The sequence below is a fragment of the Mesocricetus auratus genome, unplaced genomic scaffold, assembly GCF_017639785.1.
Source record: "Mesocricetus auratus isolate SY011 unplaced genomic scaffold, BCM_Maur_2.0 Super-Scaffold_100025, whole genome shotgun sequence".
NCBI classification, from domain to species: Eukaryota; Metazoa; Chordata; class Mammalia; order Rodentia; family Cricetidae; genus Mesocricetus; species Mesocricetus auratus.
The window spans coordinates 19,194,024-19,215,578 of NW_024429206.1; the positions used below are offsets into that span (position 1 = coordinate 19,194,024).

At 49.0% G+C, this 21,555-nt stretch overlaps 1 protein-coding gene and 1 long non-coding RNA gene across 5 annotated transcripts in view; both read left to right on the top strand.

The window, feature by feature from the left end:
- The first annotated feature begins 236 nt into the window (after positions 1–236).
- On the top strand, positions 237–2,360 carry LOC121134018. The gene is made up of 3 exons (XR_005871020.1): positions 237–341; positions 901–1,137; positions 2,212–2,360. It is a non-coding gene; the product is annotated as an uncharacterized LOC121134018 (long non-coding RNA).
- Positions 2,361–3,371: 1,011 nt separating this feature from the next.
- The window catches only part of Piwil1 (piwi like RNA-mediated gene silencing 1), a 45,857-nt gene continuing 27,673 nt past the window's right edge, over positions 3,372–21,555 (top strand). For 2 of the 4 annotated variants that reach the window (XM_021233344.2, XM_021233347.2), the window contains exons 1-2: positions 3,372–3,485; positions 8,043–8,220. The gene's annotated coding sequence lies outside the window, so the exon portion shown is untranslated. Of the gene's footprint in view, positions 3,486–3,564; positions 3,581–7,338; positions 7,475–8,042; positions 8,221–21,555 lie in introns of those variants that run through there. The other 2 variants (XM_021233346.2, XM_040731579.1) reach the window with 2 other exon arrangements.

Here is a 21,555-nt window from a genome sequence, read left to right on the forward strand (position 1 = left end):
CACGCCTTTAATCCCGGCACTTGGAGGGAGGCAGAGGCAGGTGAATCTCTGTGAGTTCGACACCACCCTGGTCTACAAGAGCTAGTTCCAGGACAGCCTCCAAAGTCACAGAGAAACCCTGTCTCTAAAAAACAAACAAACAAAACCCTAGATAAAGAATAAATACATAGAATTTATTTCAGTTCAAGGTTTCAGAGATTTCCATCCATGATCCGTTGTCTTCTTGCTTCCTGGCAGTGGCGAGACAGAAAATGACGGCGGTTAGTTTGCTGTGGAGCAGAGCTGTTCTTATCTCATGGAAGATAGGAGGTGGAGACACAGAGGAAGGGGACAGGAACAAGGTACATCCTTCACACCCACCCTTCCAGCTTTTCCATCCTAATTCTGCCTCCTATAGGTTCCACCACTTCCCAACAGTTACCCAGCTATAGCCCGGTCAGTGGCTTATTCCAGTGAAGAGATCAGATCCCTCACGACCTCTGAACACAGAAGCCCCTGGAGACAGGGCCTTCCAAACCTAAGCTATGGGAGGGCATTTCAAATACAAACCATAATAATAACTCATCGGGGGGGGGGGCGATGACCACACCAACCTAAATCCAGCTACCCAGCTCCTCCTCAGTCAGCTTCACACAGCTTTTAACACTCAAGTCTTTAGGGTGAGACCCTCCCTCCCCCCGCTCTGTGGCACAAGTATAGTCTGAGTCTACGACATGGTTTGAAACTCTAAGACTTCGGATCCAAAACTTGAAAATGGGCTCTTAGTTTTCCATAAACAAAGAGATTTACAAATTGCAAGGGTCAACAGACCTGGCTTTGGCCCAACCCCCCTCACTGCACTAGCTTGTTACAAAGTGGCATCTTCACCAAACATGATTGGAATGAGACTGTCTCCCGTAGGCTCCTGCGTTTGAACACTTGGCCTCCAGCTGGTAGCGCTTGGGATGTGTGATCTTACTGAAATAGGTCACTGTAGTGGGCTTTGAGAGCTTAAAGACCATGCCGTTTCCAGTGTCTCTTTCTGCTTTGGGCTTGTAAGACCGGAGCTATCAACTTATTGCTGCCATCGCCAGCCATGCCTGCCTGCTGCCACGGCTCCCCACTCTGAAGGGGATGGACTCTAACCACACTGGAACTGTAAGTCTAAATAAGCCCTTTCTCCTATAAGTTACCTTAGCCATGGTGTTTTATCACATCAGTAGAGAAGTAATGAAACAGCAATTCGAGATTTTTGGTCTTCAACAGACTGCCACATGCAACTGTGTTTTTTGTTTTTGTTTTTGTTTTGTTTTGTTTTTGAGACAGGGTTTGTCTGTGTAGCTTTGGAGCCTATATATCCTGGAACTGGCTCTGTAGACCAGGCTGGCCTCGAACTCACAGAGATCCAACCTGCCTTTGCCTCCGAGTGCTGGGATTAAAGGCGTGTGCTACCAACGCCCAGCTGCAAATGTGTTCTTGACTTCCTCTGGTACCAAAAGACATTTAGGGGCTGAGGCTATGGCTCTATCACTAAAGGGCTTGCCATGCAGGCATGAGGGCCTGAGTTTGGATTCCTAGCATCTATGTAAAAAGCCAGGCATGGTAGACAGCACTCATAATCCCAGCACTAAGAGGTAGAAATGGGTGGATCCCTGAGGCTGGCCTGCAGCTAGTCTAGCTGAATGGATGAGCTCCAGCTGGAGGGCTGGCGAGATGGCTCAGTAGGTAAAGGTGATTGCTACCAAGGCTGGCAACCTGAGTTTGATTCCTGGAACCCCCATAGAGGAGGGCAAGAGCTGACTTTTGAGATTATCCCCTGACCTACACTCATGTGCCATGACTCAGATACACACACATGTATGCATACACCACACACAAGAATAATTTTAGGAACATTTAATCTGCATAAGGTAAGTAGCTATGGGGATAATTGTAAAAGACTGTAACATAAGCCCCAGGAAGCAGCTCTGGGCACTCACAGACACAACTTAAAAACTCTATAAGACAGTCGGGCGTTGGTAGCGCACGACTTTAATCCCAGCACCAGGGAGGCAGAGGCGGGCGGATCTCTATGAGTTCGAGGCCAGCCTGGTCTATAGAGCTAGTTCCAGGACAGCCTCCAAAACAATATAGAGAAACCCTGTCTCAAAAAAAAAAAAAAACTCTATAAGACTGAGTAAAGTGTGAGGGTCTTCTGCTGTCAAAGTGATGTGCCTTGAAATTTATTTACAGATCCTACACCACTAAAAGGTTCAGGGCGTGGTGGCAGACCTGTAACACCAGCCCTTGGTAGAATACAGGAGAATCAGAAGTTCAAGGTCATCTTCGGCTACATAGTGAGCTCAAGTTCAGCCTGGGCTACATGAGAACCCGTCTCAGAAAACAAAACAAAACAAAATAAAAACATGCATGCATGCCATCCCTCTCCCCTCCTTTTAAATAGTATTTTTATTAATTTAAAATTGTAATATATTTTGATCATAACTCCCCCAAGACCCATCCTCCTCCACCCTTACTTCCTAACCACCTAGCTTCCCCCCACCTCCTCCTCCTCCTCCCCAGCTTTCTCCTCCTTCCTAGTTTGTGTTGCCCAACTGCTCTTGGGAGTGGGGCCTTCCCTGGAGTGTGTTTGAATTACCAGGAGGTCACACCATTAAATAAAACTCACCCCTCCACCTCCCCTTCCCTTCCCCTCCCCTCCCCCTCCCCTAACCCTCCCCTTTTCTCCCCCTTCCCTTTCCCCTCCCCCTCCCCTCCCCCTCCCCCTCACTATGTATCCACTGCCATTGCATTATGCACGGAGATTTCAGAGCTTTGAAATCCCTCTCTGCCTGCTCATTCATCTTTCCCTCCCCCAACTCCTGGCAACCCCGGGGTCATTCTCTGTCCCCATAGTTTTGCCTCCCTGGGAATATCATGGGATCTTTGTTTTTCCAGAGTGGCTTCTTTCACCTGGTAATGGCCATCTAGGTTTCTTCCTTGTCTCTGTGTGGCCCTATGGCTTTCCCTGCTGCACAACAGTACTGACAGGTTGGCCTATGGTCTTTTCATCCACTCGCTCATTGCAGGACGAATCAGTTGCCATCAAGTTTGGGCCATCACGAATAGAGTTGCTACAGAACATCTGTGTTGGTTTTTCATGTAAACTTTTTAATTCTCTGGGTAAACATCAAGAAAGGGGCCCTGGTTAGTTTTTGTCAATAGGGCACAAGTTAGAGTCACCTGGGAAGAGGGGCCCTCGGTGGAGGAATCGCCTCCATCAGGTTGGCCTGTGGGCAAGCGTGTGGGGCATTTTCTTGATTACTAACTGCTGAAGGAGGGCTCAGCCCACTGTGGGTGGCCCCACACCTGGGTAGGTGATCATGGGTTATATAAGGAAGCAGGCTGAGGACGGCATGGGGGAATGAGTCAGTAAGCGGTAACTTAACATGGCCTCTGCTTCAGTTTCCGCCTCAAGGTCCCGCTTGACTCCCTGGCCTTACTTCCCTGGACTGTGATGCGGAAGTGTAAGTCAAAGAAATCCCTGCCTCCCTTGGTTTTGGTCTCGGCTTTACCGGGCAATAGAAAGCCACCTAGAACAACACAATTATTTAAGCCTGCAGTGAGTATTATGTTGAGTTTTGCAAAAGCCTGTTCGGTAGCGGCTGTAGTACCCTTACCACAGTGGGCGAGTTCCTCCTTTCTCTGTCCTCCTCAGCAGTCTTCCGTGGTTGGTGTTCTACATTTGGGGTATTTTAATAGCTGTTGTTTTAACTTGCCATTCCCAGGGCTGAGAGATGACTGGTGTGTGCTGCTCTTATAGGGGACCAGAGTTCAAGTCCTAATTCCCTTGTTGTGCAGCTCACGGTTCTCGTAACTCCAGCTCCGGGAGAACTGTTCTCCTTCAGCTCTTCCCACGCACCTGTACATGCATGTGCATACAAACACAGACACACACATGTATATGACATTTGATTATAAAAAATAATCTTATTTACAATCCCCTAATGACTTTATGTTGAATGGCTGTCCCTGGATGACCTTGCCATTCCTAAGAGAATTTCAATATTTGCTTCTTAGACTAGTCAGAAGCTCCGATACAGCCCTGATGAACTTCTTCTTTCCCCCAGTAGCTGGAACGGGCCATTCCACTCCTCTGACAGACCACTCTGGTTCTCATTCCTTGCAGAAAATGAAGCCCCAAGCTTGTGCTTGGATGAATAGGACTTGGGATCGAAGCTTAGCGGGTGCCAGCCTAACTCTTAGAGCAGAAAGGGCATGCATCACTTAAGAATGAATTGTCAACATTAAAAGAAAAGACAATATAGTCCCCCCAAGATAGGGGTTAAAGTGAGGACAAATACAATCTTGGCTTCATTTGTGGACAAGTGTCAGGGGTTTGCACAACAGGGGCACATTCCAAAAGGCAGATTGCTCGACAAATTAAAAACAATTAAATCATGCAGTTAGTGAAAAATCTGACCAATGCCCAGAGTGCTCCTGTGCCCTGGCACCAGGAGATAAAGACACTTGACTGGCCATATGTGGTGGTGTTGACACATTTGTCCTGCCTGTCCCAGCCCGAAGACCCATTGCACCCTGGGAAGCCCCGAAGACAAACTCGGGAAGCCCTGCGCCATCCCCTGCTATGTTAAAAATGTGCGCCTATTTTCCCAAGCACACTTCGATTAAAGAGAGCACATCTGTTTTAAGTCCCCCTTTTATGAAAATTACTGTGCTTCCTCTGCATGCTTATCTTTTAATTTTGAAATTCTTTGTAGCAATAACTCAAGATAATAACCAACCATATTTCTGGCCCCTTTAAAAAATAAAGGGGGGGATGGGAGGAAAAAAAGAAGCAATGTGTCATTTTTTGAGCTTTGAACTCCAGGTTCCGATCCTCCCCCCTTTGGGCTCAGGGCCTCTTCATTTGCGTTTAGAATGGAGAAGCCCCCTGGATTATGCTGCCAGCCTCCCGGCCGCTGCAGACAGGCCCAGCTTGAGATTTGGGACTATTCATCACGCCCCCGGCAGGGGGGAGCCTTCCTCTCCTCACCAGCTCATCAGAGCGGCTCAGCTTCCTTTTCCAGACTCTGCCCTACCCCCAGCCCTTCCCCGGAGTCGCTCACGGGAGGGAAGACAGCTACAACAATACCGTGTACCTCACATGTACAGGCCTGCACCCCACCCCACCCCACACCAGGTCACACATTGACACCCCAAGCTCCCACCCATCTGGCATCTTTGTTTTGAGTAATTCAAGGAAGGTAGGGTTTGCTTGCAAATTGTTCTTTGATATTTAACAAGCTTTGTTTTTATTTAATGTGTGTGTGGGAGGGAGCTTTGCAAGTCCGGAAGGACAACATATGCCTGCAGTGCCCACAAGGTCCGGAAGGGGGCGTCAGGTTTCCCCGAGACCGGATTTACAGCTGATTGTGAGTCTCCACGTGGGCGCTGGGAATGATACCCAGGTCCTCTGCAAGAGCAGCCAGCGCTCTTAGCACTGAGCCAGCTCTCTGGTTGCATGTCTTTTCTGCTTTTAAAGTGTGTGTTTTGAGAAGCGTGTGTGTGTGTGTGTGTGTGTGTGTGTGTGTGTGTGTGTGTGTGTGTTTTGATCGTGCATGCCGTAGTGTGGACATCGGAGGACAACTTTGTGGAGTTGGTTCTCTCCTTCCACCTTTCCGGTTGGCTAATGGGATCAAACCTCAGGTGTGTAGGGCTCCGTGCCTGAAAAGCCAAGCGCCAGCCTTTGAGAGCCCAGGTGGTTGGTTCTCGGGTTGAATTTACCCTCCTGACTTCTTGCTCTAATCTGTTAGTTCCAAATAGCACAGAAGAACAGGGGCTTGCTTAACAGCAGTGGTGGGGCACAGCCGTAGTTCCAGAACTTGGGAGCTGAGGCATGAGAAAAGCCAAGAGACCTAGGCCAGCCTGGACTATAGAGTGAGATGCTGTTCCCTTCCCCCACCCCAAGAGAGATGGGTATAGAAGGGAGCACCCTGGGAAGGGGCCTAGAAATGTTTGTCAGGCATGCAAGGAGAGCTGGGGTTCTGGAAGACTCAAGCACGTGGATGTTCTGGCTAACTTACCCTCCTGGTAGCAAGAGACACATTCCAGACCCCACCCCTCCCACTCTGGGAATGTACATAAAACAAATATTTTTCAAAAGCCGAAGACCTCAAATGTTCTCATGCTCCCAAATGACAAAGGCCTTGCCTCCTGTCAATCATCTTTGCCGTCCAGAAGAGAAAATACAATTTTGGATTCTCAGGCCTGTTGGACGGTACAGAGAAACTTTCCGCGCATGCGGACTTCACAAAGAATCGGGCCGCTTCATTGTGAGACCTCCCGTGTTTTCCCACCAGCCACTTGGGCGAACGTCATTCTTCATCACTGCACACGCTCCATCCTGCAGTCCCTCCTCAGCTGGGCCTACAGAAGCTCTACCCCCACCCCACGTAGAACGGTGTTGTATGTGAACAGTCTTCAGTCTTTCTGAGTCACGTCTTGAAATGGGGGTAGAAAGATGGGAAACTAAGGGGATGCAGGGAAGAAAAGGAGTCTGGAGTCTGGCTGAAGCCACCGGAGGATCGAGATTCCAACACAGTTGACAGAAATTGCTGAAGCTTGCCAACACAGAAATGTTCCTTTCATACAGTGATATCTCAAATGAGAACATTAAAGTGAGGGGCTGGAGGGGCTGGGGAGTGGTTAAAAGCACTAGCCGCTCTTCAGAAGACTTGAGTTTGATCTCCAGCACCCACACAATGACTCACAATCATCTGTAACTCCAGTTCCAGGGGGAATCTAGCGCCCTCTCTTGGCCTCCATAGGCACTGCGTACAGATGGTGCATAAACAGGCGTGCATCCAGGCAAAGCAGGCATACATACGTTTGAAAAAATACAAATAAGGGGCTGAGCCGGCTCAGTGGTTAAGAGCACTTGCTACTCTTCTAGAGGACCTCCTAGATTTGGCTCCTAGCACCAATATTGGGCAGCTCACAACCACCCTAACTCCAGCTCCAGGGGTTCCAATACACACACAGGGAAGACACATGAAAATAATTCCAAAAAGAATATTAAAATAGCAATAGGGCAGGCACATGAAAATAATTCCAAAAAGAATATTAAAATAGCAATAGATGCTCAGTAACACCTCAGTGTACATGACAAAGGGTGACTCTTATCTCTTCTCAGATACAAAGCTGGGATTTCCCCAGGAATCTCACAGGAACCCACATTTACAAAGGAAGATTGTCTTTAGGTTTCTTTTTCCTTTAAGTATATATGTTTTGTCTGCATGTATGCAGGTGTGCCATGTGTATGCAGGCGTATTAGGCCAGAAGAGGGCATCAGATATCCCAGAATTGGAGTTACAAAGTCTGTAAGCCGGCATGTGGGTGCTGGGACCCGAATTCAGATCCTCAGCAAAAGCAGTCAGTGCTCTGAATCACTGAGCCATCTCTCCAGCCCCATGAAAGATGACATCGCCTCATCATGTGACCTTTGAGTTCCAAGGTTTTACTTTATCAGATTGTAATCCTACCTATATGACATATGAGAGTCCTCCTAGTATCTTTTAGAGGGAGGGAGGGAGGAGGGGGGAGGGACTTAGAAACTCTTTGAACAGTGTAATTCCCAAAGCTTCTAGAACCCTCTTTGCAGCTACACATAGGGGAGTTTGATGAGCCTGCACCCATCCTTGGATGCATCTTATGAACGGGTTTTCCAGCCCAAGGGCATCTTAGCAATCGGGAGCCAAGGAATACCGAAAGGTCACACCGTGCAACAAACCTCATACAACAGATGTTGGGGAGAAACGTGGAACGGAGACAACAGCGGGCTGGGTGGAGAGGGTGAGCGGTATAGGGTTTTTGGAGCATGCGCAGTGAGCTAGTGGAAAAGTATGGCCAGACGCACTGTTTGGCTGTTAACCCTGAGTTATGGGGGTGTGAATTTTCAAGTCCCAGGTTCAGGGACAGGCCAGGGGCAGGGTGATTTTCTTCTAGCCTGTTACCCTCCCCCCCGTATTAACTGCCATGCTTTAAAAGCCTATGTTAAAAGATTTTTTTAACTTAAATTTCAGCTCTGCTGTGAAATCCTCTTCTTCAGTGAATTCTCCACCTGAGCAGAGAGAGGTCTGTTGAGAGAACTCCTCTGGCCATCACAAGCTGCACAGAGCAGGAATAGAGCCCTGACTCCAGACCACACCACTGCAGCTGATAGTCCCATCCCCCCGATCACATCTAACACCCCATACAAAGGTAAGCGCCCTGTAGACACTAGTGCCGTGTTACTTAGAGGATGACACCCATGATGAAGCGTGTGCGCATTCCATGTAGACAAGACCATCACGTGTGTACAGGGGCCTGATGATGTTGGGTATCCTCAGGAGACATTCACCATGCTTTTCAAGACAGCATCTCACTGGCACAGGGTCCATCAGATACCTAAATTAGGCATGCCAGCCAGAGAGCCATGGGAGTGCTCACGTCTCTGCCTGCCCTGTGCTAGGACTGCAAGTGTACACCGCCATGCCCAGCTCTTTACACTGGTTCTGGGGATCAAACTCAGGTTCTCATGTCCTAATGGCAAGCACTATACAGAGGAGCCATCACCCAGCTCCAGGAAGCGAGTCTGCCGAGGTAAATGGAACGGCTTGTTTGTGTTTTAGCCTGGCCATCTTCATTCCTTAGCTGCTTGCTCTCTCTTGTTCCTCGCCTTCTAGAAGCTGAGGCTGCTGGCTCCAGATCTACTCCTGCTGCCACGGTCCTCAGGGTGTTCTCTTGTATATGTGCAGTGTCTGTTACCATACCCACCTTCCGTTACTGCCCTGCTGTGCCAGGGACAGGCTCATCTGGGACAGTGGTGTGGCACTCCAGTCTAAAGCCTCTCTGATCCCACTGTGTCCACACAGACTCATCTGGGACAATGCTGTAGCATTCAAACCTGGATCTCCTTGTCACAGGATGTGTCCCTCGGAGCAAAACGGCCTCTGTCTTTATCAAATCGGCAGTGGCTTGAGTGGGCTTGTGGACAATTGATACACCCTCAGAGAAGGTCACTGGACCCTCATGTAAGATTCTAGTTGCTCTCCTGTCCCTCTCAGCCATTCGTGTGTGATTATGCCTTAACTGTTTCAGGCTTCGGGTCTCGGGGGTATTAGAATATACAGGCTAAGGAAGGTTAACTGAGGGTGTGCGTCTGCTCCATCGATGCAGTTAAGGGGAAGTCATGATCCACACTGGGTGCAAGCTTACCCTGGCTGCTTTAAATCCCTGCCCCCTCCCCCCATTCCTACCAGTAAGTCTTCACCCAAGCTCTCTGAGTTAGCCCAATAAACTCCTTGGCTCCCCCGGGGGGGGGGGAACTTTGGTGGCATGGCACATAGGGTTATTGGGAGGACTTTATGGGGGAGGGAGGTGACATCTTCCTGGGGATGGAATTCTCCAGACACTTCTTGTCCTGTGTGCTCTGTCCATGAGCGCTGCAGCACGGTGGTTAGCCACTCTGCACAGAGAGGCTGTCTTCCACACCCAGTCCCTGGCCTTGCTTTCCTCATCTATAATTGGTCAACTCGCCCCTTTCCAAACCTTATAATCATCGTGCATGGCCAGAGAAGTGTTCGATTGATGACCGTGTACGTAGGTTCTGTGCACACTGTGCTATTTGCTGTTCCATTGGCTTCAGGTTTGGTGAAACTGCCAGTTGTCATTCAATGGATTAGCTTCCTGGCTCTGTGTGAGTTAGGTGAGGCCACTGAGATCTCCTGAGCCCACCCACTCACTAAGAGGACCGCAGTCTCTCTCCTTATTGGGTCCAGTCATCTGTTGGGACGGTCCCTTTCCTAGGATTCCTCTTTGCTGCGTGTGACATTTTCTGACTGCCTGTGACTCTCCTCACATACATCTTCACCCAGCAGGTGGTTTGCTGTATAGGAGACAGACAGCCTGTGCCTTTCTCAGCTGGTCCCCTCAGAACACACACACACACACACACACACACACACTGCCTCCTATGCTGCTGCAGGTCGTCATGAAGATCCCCAGAGTCTTCCTCTGGTGGCATCCATTGACCATGTTTGTCCTAAGCACCATGGACCAGAGGCTGTGCCTCCCTTTCTTGATGCTGCTATATGACATGTGATAGCCTCAGCCTTGTACACCTAGTCCCGCCTGGCTCCATCCTCAGACTCACCTCTGCTATTGGAGAACACCGCTCCTTCATGGGTTCTGGTCCCGGAAGCACATCGAGGAAGACTGGGGTGTCTATGGTCTGCCATTTCCAGGCCATTACTACAGAGAAGCACTGGGGAAACTTGTGGCAGCAGAGTCAGATAGCAGGACCACTCTAGTGATGCTGTCATGTCATAGTCACTGTGGGCAGATGTGACATGGTGTTGGGGACCTCACGAGAGTCAGGGACTAGCAAGCAGGAAGTGGGGCAGGGCTTCAGGGTCAGGAAACCACCAGCCTCCCTCCCCTGAAACCAACACAGTGGTCCTCTATCCTTATAGCCCAGCTCCAGCACATCCCCTTCTCCTGACTGCATTGAACACTGTGACCTTGGTGGTTCCCCTTTTCCCTTCCTGGGTCACTGGCTCATCCATCTCACAGCCTCAGAGTTACCTGGATCCCATTATGCTCCCCTCAGACACCACCTTCTCAGCAGGAACACTTACATCCTCTGACCACACACTTCCTAAACTCACAGCATCCCCATCCTTGGTCCCCTCCTTGCCGCTTTCTTCCTTCTTGCTTTTGCTCTTTATTGTCCCACATCACTGACGGGGCTCAGAAGTTTGCACAGCAGCTCTAGTCCGCAAAGGACCTTCATGAGGCCTGGGAGCCAATGGGCTACCCCACAGTGGCCAGGAGGCAGGCAGCACCAGCTCAGAGCTTAGAAAGAAGGTCTGCTCCCGCTGAGGCCACGCCCACTCCAGAAAGACCATGCCTCTTTTCTCGCCATGGTTCTCTACAAAGTGACTGGCAGATGGAACCCCAGGTGGGCACTTGCTAACTGCTCCTGGGTCTTCTAAGTATCTAAGTCGGACTCCCAAAGTAACAAATACAGCTGCTGATTAAGGCTTGCAGAGAGGAGGCATATTCTTAGCCCAAAACCACCCACAGATGTTTTCAAATTTGATTATCATGATGAACTAAATAAGTATCTTAGGTCGGAAGAAGAAAAAAAGAGGTCTCATCATGTTGTACTACTCTCTGCTCAAAGATGAGTTGTGTCCTCATGAGGCATTTAGCAATTTGTTTTGTCTTAATACTTTATTAGTATTTTCATGTACACTGATGTTTTGCCTGCATGTATGTCTGTGTGAGAGTATTAGAACCTCTGGAACAGCAGTCATAGATAGTTGTGAACTACCATGTGGGTGCTGGGAATTGAACCCAGGCCCTCTGGAAGAACAGCCGGTACTCTTAAACACTGAGCCGTCTCTCCAGCCCCCTAATTTAGCTATTTTGATAAATACTGTCTTAGGGAGAGGAATAACCCTTTTCTATAGAACCTCCGAAGTCACATCTTTTTAAATCCTTATTTATTTATTTATTTATTTATTTATTTATTTATTTATTTTGGTTTTATGAGACAGGGTTTCTCTGTATTGTTTTGGAGGCTGTCGGTCCAGCCCGGCCTCGAACTCAGAGATTGGCCTGCCTCTGCCTACCGAGTGCTGGGATTAAAAGCGTGCGCCACCACCGCCCGGCCAAATTCTTATTTTTTATAACGGTGCTCTCCATCTCTGTCTCTCCCTCCACCCCCACTCCCACCCCTCTCTGTATGTGCATGTGCACATGTGTGTGCATACACCTTATGCATGCAGTAACCTCAAAGGTCAGAAGAGGGCACCAGATAGCTTGCAACTGGAATTATGGAGGCTGTGAGCCACTATGTGGGTTCTAGGATTGAACCCAGGTCATCTACAAGAGGGTTACTTGCTCATAACTGCTGAGTCATCTCTTCAGCCCTGAGGTCAAACCTTTACTATATGTAACATGGTTTTAATTTGTTTTTATTCATTATGTCTTTATGTGCACGTGCACACAAGTGCTCAAGGAGGCCAGAAGAGGGCATCAGATTCCCTGGAACTAGAGTTCCAAGCGGTTGTGAGCCACCAAAAGTGGATGCTGAGAACTGAAACCTGGGTCCTCTGCAAGAGTAGCAAGCGCTCTTAACCACTGAGCCATTTTTCCTTCTTTTATAATGTGATATAATGAGTCATATTAGCAGGATGATTAATTCTGAAACAGTTTTTTTTTTTTTAACTTACAGACCATGAGTGGTATACATTTAAGAACAGTCTTTGATGTTTACAAGCACAAATGTTTTTATTTCATCGCCGGAGAGGTGACAAAATGTTCAGATGTGAGAACTTCAATCAGAGGGTGGATGGACTTCAGGGCTTTCAATGGGAATGCTCGGGCCTGAGAAGATGGTACAGCTGAGAGCACTCTATGTTCTTGCAGAGGACCTGGGTCCCCCCAGTTCCCCTTAATTCCAGCTCCAGGCAATCCAGTGCCCTCTTCTGGCCCATGTAGGTGCTGCACTCACATGCACATAGTCAAACATGAAACAAATCTTAAAGGGGAGTGTTTGGTGCTGGGGAAATTGCCCAGCTAATAAAGTGCTAGTTGCACAATGATGGGGTCCTGAGTTCGAGCCCTGAGCACCCATGTGAAAAGCTGGGCACGGCAGCATTCGTCAGCAACCATGCGCCAGGTGCTGCAGGGGTGGAGGCAGGGGGATCCCAGGAACTCACCGGCCAGCCAGTCTAGGCAATCAGTGAGCCCCAGGCTCAGTGAGAGGCCCTGTCTCAGTTAGGCAGAGATTAATTGAGAAAAACCTCCAGTGTTGACCTCTGGCCTGCACACATATGCACGTACACACATACAAACACACACAAGCAAGCATCCCCATAGAATAAAAATTTACATGTAGCTCCTCCCTGCCCTGCCGAGGACCCTGCATGGGAAAGCAAACCCAGATGACCTGACTAGGAAGAGCATAAATCACACAGCCACAAATGGTAATGACCCGACTCTTGTGGGAAATGGCAAGGCTTTGAAGAGATTTCAACAGATACTTTTTTAACAAAGGTCTTGGCAGGCTTGCATGTAAGGAAATGCGTTATTTCCAAGAGGCTGGAGTTTGTCCAATGTTTTCATTCATACTCCACATTCAAACTTAAAAGTTGTCAAGTCTCCAGTCTGATGATTGTTAGCGTATTTGTGTAGCTGCGGGGCTGTCATCGGTGTAGGATTTAGAACATTTTTAGCCACACAAGAAGCTAGCACATGTTGGTGAGAAATTGCCACACCTTCTACCTTCCCCAGATATCTGCCAGGACTGGTTTGCCTCTAAAATGGGCTCAACTCAGCCAGAAGTTTTCAAAGTTTACTCTTCCCATGGCAGGCGTGTTGCGTTCCTTTTCCTGGTTGAATAATGGTCCATTTCATGGCTACACCACATCTTGGTTAGCCTACTGTCCACGGATGAATGTATGGGTTGTTTCCACTTTAAAGGCATGAAAAGCATTCAGGCACAGACCTTTAAGTAGCCAAAGCACTTTCAGTTCCCTTGGATGTGTACCTATAGGTCTAATGGCTGGATCTCATGGGAAAGCCATGCTTGTAAGTTTCGAATGAACTAATAAACTGCCTTCCAGCATAGCCACTCTATGACACAATCAAACTAGTAATGCACAAAAGGTCCCAGTTTCCCTTTGCTCCTTGCAAGGAGGCTGTGCGTGCTGCTGTCTGGGAGTCTCCTTCCTACCCACTCCACCTTCTGGGAGTCTGATGGGACAGTTGCTTCACATCCTAATGCGACAAATGACCCCGGGAAAGAGGCCTTGTGTGCCCTGGGGGTTTGAACTCCCTCAGGTCTTCATGATTGCAGATCAAGTACCCTTACACAGTGAACATCTTCCCCAGCCTCTTATTTTGGTTTCCACATGTACTTCTGAGTGACTAATTAGGCTTCTTGACGTCTGTCTAAACCTCTGCCCGTTGCCCATTTTCAAAAGCTGTTTGTGTTCTTTGCCATGAATGGGTTACAGGAACACATAGGCCAGGTTCCAGGTTCCTGTCACATGTGTAACTTCAAAATGCATTCTTGGCTTCTGAGAATTCACTTTCTACCTTTGTTTTTACGCATTGGTGCTTTGCATGTACGTCTATGTGAGGGTTATCAGATCCCCTGGAGTTACAGACAGTTGTAGGCTGCCATGTAGCTGCTGAGAATGGAAACAGGTTCTCTGGAGGAGCAACCACTGCTCTTAACGGCTGAGCCATCTCTCCAGCTCCACTGTCTAGATTTTTGCTAGTATATTTTGATGCACTGGAATTTTTTTTCAATTTTAATGGGACTCACTTTGTCTTGTTATCTCTTGTGCTCCCTGTGTCATACCTTTTAAACCAGGATCCAATCCAACGCCGTGACGTTTACATCTTTAATGCTTAGTGGGCATCTGCTCCATTTTGGTGTTTGTTGTTATTAGGGTTAGCATGCTATGGTGTGAGGTTGGGCTACACCTCCATTCTGTTGGTTGTGGGGGTTACTGCTCACAATTTATTGAAAAGATTAGTCCTCACCCCATTGTGGCACCCTTGAGTATAACGATGCAAGTTTCTATCTGGGCCTTAACCTCAAGCATCCTCATCCATGAGCCCCTTCCCCTGTATCTGGCGGGAGGTAGCCTGTTGCCTTTGTAGGAAGCTGTTTTCCACATACATGGAAGCTGTGTGTGCTATTGTCTGTAAAGAGTTTACGCCCCACCTGCCCACATTTCAGGGTCCCACTCCATATCCTAGGAGGTTGATGGGGCAGTTGCATCTGATCCTAAGGCTAATGTGACAAATGAGTCACACCAGGCCTTGAATAGCAGAAATTTACCGTTTCACAATACTGGGGGTCTGAGGCCGGGATGTCAGCAAGGGCCCTAGAAAACTTTGGGTTTCTCCTGCTTTTTGCAGGCTGTCATAAGCTTTCACACTCCAACCTTTATCTCCCTCTGCATGTGACCTTTTCCTCGGTGTGTCCCTCTGACTTCTCCTTTTAAGTCACTGGTCATTGGCTTCAGGGCCTGACTTAGGAATGTTGTTAGTAATTATATTCATGGGGATCACTTCTGAATAAGGCTGACCACCCTGTGATTGTGTGTGGACATGAACCGCAGGGCAAGGGGGGGGGAGATTCTCACACTTAGGCCCACCCAGGCTCTTTTGCAGAACTGATTCTAGCTGTGCTCATCCATTCCAGGCAGCAGTTGGAATCGGGCACAGAGCTGTGGCATCCGCAAGGTCTGGCTATGACCTGGTGAACCAGTTCCAAGCCTTCCCCTTTTTCCCCAGACCTGGGGACAGTGACAAACCCATTGCTATTTGTCCCTGGATCGTAAGCATCCTCTTGCTGTCTCCCTGACCTCCGTGGGGGAAAACCCTTATTAAGGACAGCCACCGAACCACCTGAAGGGAGTCTGTTTTCCCACGGGGCCTCTGATTGAGTCAGTGATTGCAGCTGCTTTGCTACGTATACGAGATAAAGGTGATCTCAGCCGGGGTGAGTGGCTTTTGCATTTTATCTACACGCCAGCAAAAAGGGGATCTGTGGGGCTGTGCTGCACACTCTAGTAACACTGATAAATTAAAATTCCCTTTAAAACCAGGAGTGCAGGAGGATAGCTGTCCCAGCTAAGTCAGCAAGCCTGATGTTCTTGCTTCCCGCCGTGCCTAGATTCTCCAGGGCCTCTCCCGCCCAGGCTGCTATCTTCCTACTGTGCCTGGTGGTTTGATTACCAAGCGCGGCTGGTGTCCCGTTTGATAATATTCCTCTGAGGGACCAAGCCGCAAACCTTCGCATGCGCTGTTGCATCCTGCCATGCTCATTGAGGCCTGGAAAGGCAGGCGCCCTGTGATCCTGGCTGCGAGGTCTGGCTGCCAGAGATAGGAGCATGCCCGTGCTGGGGCTGGCTGGGGTGGGGCGGGGGTGGAGGGGCTGTCATTTCTGAGGGAAATTCTGTGCCCCCACATGGAGCATAGGCAGGAGGGTAACCTCAGCTGTGCCGACCGATGGTGACGTCATTCCCCGCCCCCCAGAAAAGCTATCTTACGGACAAGCTCAAACCAGACGTAGATACTTACTCTGTTCCGACTACACTGACTGTTGGACCCAGGTCCCTTTAACAAGTGAGAATCTGCGTCCTGTAAGGGTGTGTGATTTGTGTGCATAAGGGAGTTTAGCTTTATTTTCCCCTTTAAAATACAGCACAAGTGTTTTCACTTGCTACCAAGGGTTCTCCCATGGCTGCCAGTGATTACTGCATAGATTCACGCTCTGAGCCCCATATGGGTTGCGTTAGCTGGTCATCTGTATTTGGCATGGGATCTGCTCAAGGCTTTCCAGTGTTATCACCGACACCACCATATGAGCATCCTTGTTTCAACCCTCAGTGCTTTTCTTCTGACCATCTCCCTGCGTCGGGTTCTTTGTGAGAGAGTTCCGGTGTCCAAGGTCACCACATCTTAAAGAACGTTTACGTGTGAACTGATACCACAGGGGGAAAAGTGGTGGTTGTCTGTGTCCCACCAACATGCTGCTATACCCTCTCATTTTAAGGTTTTATTATTGTGTGTATGCACGGGCACACAAAAGCCGGATGACAATTTTCAAAAATGGACTTTTGCCTTCCACCTTTACATAAGTTCCAAGAGTCGAACTCGGGTCATTGGACTTGCACGACAAGTGCTTTTTCATGCTGAGCTATCTTGTCGGCCAGCTACTGTCTCTTAGACTATGTGACGAGGTGAGAAGTTCAGGTGATACTGTTCTGCTTTTGTCTCCTGCTGAGTGACACCACACATATGGACACACATGGTTTTTGTTCCAGTCATGTATGACTATCATCCCCATCCATTTATTCACTGGGTTCCTTAGAGGTGCTGGCTAGAGCGGTAGGAAGTCTTTCTATTTTGAAGTTAGCCTTTGTCGAAGGCAGTGTTCCTAGTTTGTCACGGATGCTTTTACAATTCCTTTTGAAACTCTTCAGGGTTTTTGGGGTCTAAAAGTGTGTGCGCAGCCATGCTCATGGGGCTTTTCCTTAGTCCTCTTTTGCGAATCATCCTTTCTCATCTTCTTATTTGTGTATGTGTGTATGCCAGGGCACGGGTGGAAGAAGGCATCAGCTCACTCTAGGCTGGAGTTAGAGGCATTTGCAGGATGCTTGCCATGTGGGTGAGTGCTGGGATGTGAACTCTGGTCCTCAGGATTGGATAGCAGTCATTCTGAAGCACTGAGCCATCTCTCCAGCCCTTCTTCATCCTTAGAGGGATTTGTAACCATGGATTTAAAGATTTATGTGGATGAGTGTTTTGCCTGCATATATGTGCATACACCATATCACATGCAGTGCTTATGGAGGCCAGAAGAGGGCGCCTGATACCCTTACTGGAGTTAGAGGCAGTTGTGAGTTACACCATGTGGGTGCTGGATTTTGTACCCAGGTTATCTGCAAGGGCAGCCAGTGCTCTTAACTCCTCCAGCCTCTGTTTTTGCTGCTACCTCTTTAAACCACTTTAGATGTGCTTCCTAGATGAAGTTGTAAACTAGGGATTTTGATGAACTAATTTTGCCCTTAGTGGTCATCTAGTTGTCTAAAAACAAGTTACTGAATTCTTTTGGCCTCTAACTTTGGTTTGAGATGTTGTGTGTTTTAATTGATCTTGGCCCTTCTGTCTTGTTCTAATGACCTATTTGATTCTTGCCAATGACCTTTGCCTTAATAATTGCATGTGTACAATTTATATATTTGTGCAGTTTGGCTTCAGGCTGTAAATGTACTCTATTTAAGGGCATTGTGTGCAGGCACGTGCATAATCTGTGTTACAAGTTTTTCCCTTGTGTCCTTTTTCAGAGATGGCCACCTGCTAAATATTGGTGAGGGTCCAGTTGTGACACAGGGGCCACAGATCAATATAAACAGACATTTTAATACAAAGCATAAAAGATTAACCTCCAAACCTAGGATGGGGAGTGGGGGACACAGACACTCAGCTCTGCTCAGAATTCATGGAGGTGACTTTGCAGTGCCCTGTGGGACAAAGAAACCCTGGTCTTCTCAGGTCACAGGGATTCTCAGACACTGGGCCAGCAGGAAGCCCCTTTGGGTGCAGGTGTGAGCCCTACACGGTTTGTCGAGAGAGGCTTGTTCAGGTGGGAGCCTAGCACTCAGAGCGTTCCTGCCAGGGGCCCCAGGAAAAGTAGCCTCAGGTAGGGTCTGCATATCGAGGTCATGGGCCGCCAGGTGCTTGGAGTGCACAGCTGAGCATCCCTGCTTCCCTGGGCCTGTGTCGATGTCCTTGTGTCTGCACGTTAGAACCAGTTCACCTGACTCAATCACAGTCTTCAGTATCCGCGTCGTTGGCCAGGGATGGACATTCATTCACTTCCATGTTCCCGTCGACATCAGCAAAGCTGTGTTTTCTGTTCATTTTTTTTTTCCCCCTGGCATTTACTCCCACAGTGTTGATTCCTTTACTCATTCGCTAGCTGGGCTATCAGATCTGAGCAGAGATGCCCAGTCAGGATTCCCATCTTTGTGAGTACCGACCTCCTCTTCCCTGTAGGTGGCCCTGTATGGGCAAGGGGTGTGCCCTATCCCAGATGGGGCTATTCTTCCATGCAAACAAGACCTAGAACTTTCTGTGTCTTTGTCAAATAGTCCCAGGCCCTCATCCGCCCAACCCCGAGGCCTTCCCTTTAGCAGATCCACTTGATGAGCTCTGTTAATTAGCATCTAGAAAATGAGCTGCCCCACCTTACTAGAGTCAACCTTATTAGCCATTGGTGGCGGCGTGTCATCTAAGCAGTCCAGCCTTGACTTGGATTTTTCTAGTGTTTTGTTAGGATTTAGAGCCTTTTGGTGGGAAAGGAGAATGTCTTTGTTTTCTTTCTTGAACTGTTTGGGAAGGTGGATTAGGCTGGCATTAGAAATCATACTGTAGCTAGGCGGTTGTGGCACCCGCCTTTAATCCTAGCACCCGGGAGGCAGAGGCAGGCGGATCTCTGAGTTTGAGGCCAGCCTGGTCTACAGAGTGAGTTCCAGGACAGCCAGGGCTACACAGAGAAACCCTGTCTTGGAAAAGAGAGAGAGGGAAAAGAGGAAGACATCACACTGTGGTGGTTTCTATCTTTCTCTGAGTGTCTAAACTGAGTGGTTTTCAAAGCTCAGTGTGTTCTGAGATCCACACAATCTTTCTCACCTCCAGCTAGTCCCTCATGGCCCTTGCTCCTGCTCTAACCAGTGACTCAGCCTGCTCTCTCTGCCCCTGGGACCCACAGGGACAGGTGCTTCTGGCCACTGGCCTGCGTCAGCTTCTCTGGTGGTCAGGGGAGGCCCCCTGCTGCTTTGCGCCACACCCTGCCCCTCCCATGTGCTGTGTGACCCAAAGAAAGCACCTGTCACCTCTCTGTGCCTATGAGAGAATACAGATGACCTCGTGGCTGTCAGGAAAAATTTCCCCAAACTTAGCTTACCCAGTGGGAGTGAGCATCTATAGGTTCCACAGGCTAAACACGTGGGAGATACTGGTTCCTTTTGAGGTTCTTTGGGAAAATCTGTCCCAGGCTTCACTCCTGGCTTTTAATGGCTCTTGGTCATCTTTGGAGTACCTTGGTTTTCAGCTACATCATTCCATATTGCCTTTATCTCCATACCCTCGCTGAATTCTTGTCTGTGCCCCAGTTGCCCCTATTTGATTTGGTTTTCATTTTGAGACAGGTCTAATGTGTCCCAGGCTGGCCTTGAACTTGATAATACAACTTCAGGGTAACTGTGAACTTCTAATCTTCCTAGTCCTACCTGTTGAGCACTATAGAGGCCCAGCTCCTATAGGCATGCTATAAGCTTGCACCACCACTCCTGGCTTATGTAGTGCTGGGGATCGAACCCAGGGCCTCATATATACAAGACAACCACACTGAGTCATACCCTCAGCCCCCTAGTCTCTCTTTATAAAAATACTGGCCAAAGTAGCAAGGGCCCATCCTTATGACCACATAGCAACAGTGACATCTCCAAAGACAAGTTTCCAAATGAGCCAGCCTGAGCCCTTGGGGGCTAGGCTAGCAGAGGACATAGCTCGTCTAGACCACCTCTCAATGGGGCTTTGGGGGATCACATGGGGTCATATGTGTACGATATCAAGAGAGGTGCCTGGGTGGTCTCGGATCCCGACAGCTGCTGTTGCTTTTGCAAAGGCTGTTCTCAGACACACCCACTGCCGCCCCAGCTTGGGAGGAGCTCTTCCCCTCCCCTCCAGGGTCATGTCGCCTTTGGCTTTGGCAGATAAACGCACAACTTGACCTCTTACTTCAGTTTCCTGCCCCCTCAGTCCACTCACCCAGCAGGCAGACGACACTGATCATGAACTCCTGTGTGAACCTGCCTGTCTTCCTTCCTTCTTTCCCATCCCTTCTCCTCTCCCTCCCTCTCCTCCTCCTCCCCCCATCACCACCTCCAAGAAAGCAGGACCTGGACCTATAGCACAGAACTGTCATTCCAGCTACTCAGGAGGCTGGGGCAAGAGGGTTGATTGCAGCTTCGGCATCTGTCTGGACTGCAGGATGAGTTCAAGGTTAGCCCAGGATACATAGTGGAACTCTGTTTCAAAATAAGAAGTGGAAAGGTCCGGGGATGTAGGTCAGTGGTAGTGTGCCTGCCTAGCATGTATAAGGCCCCAGGTTCCGTTCCAATGACTGAGGGGTCGGGGAGGGGGGGGGGGAGGGAAGGACCAAACACCAAAGAAGCGTTGAAATTGCCTATGACCAAAGCACTAGGACTGATGGCCAGAATCACTGGCCTTTCTAAGCCTTCTTGTAAGGTGCATGCCACCCTCTGCATTTTGAGAAACTGCCGTGTGTAACCCAAATGTCCTGTCTAGATAGGCATCTTCCTCTGCAGTGGCAGGACAGAACTTCCCCTGGTGCGAGCAGGCAGATGAAGGGTGAGCATTTCTGAGCCCAGGAAAACATGCACCAGCAGTTGAGTTTCCTTGTCTGCGTGTAAGCAGGCTGACAGCGCGTTGTTGAACTTTAGAGCCAAGATTCTTTCATCCTGGCTGTGACTCCAGGTTCTCCCTGCTCTGTATGAATGGGAAAGGGGAGGGGACCAGCCAACTGCTGTCAGCAAGCAGAAAGAGGAACGGAGGGGAGGGACTCCACTGACTAGGAATGAAGGGCTGCAGCAGGGAAAGGGTTAATCTCTGGGCTTTGCACAAACCTGGGGCTTCACTACACATGACACCCTTCCACCTCCTGGGCACTTGTCAGATGAAATAACCAGTGAGACATGTGGCATCTGATACCTGATACCCTTCTTGGGGGAAATGCCATTCCAAGAATACCCAGCACTTTGGTCTTCATTTGATGCACCTCCCCTCTTTTGATGAGTGGCCTAGTGGTCACCTTAGTGGGAGTCTACAGTCCAGAGATTAAAATGAAATGGTAGCTGGGCATGGAAAGCCACAACTGTAACTCGAACACTTTGAGAGGCTGAGGCAAAAAGAATATTGCAAGTAGGAGGTGAGGCT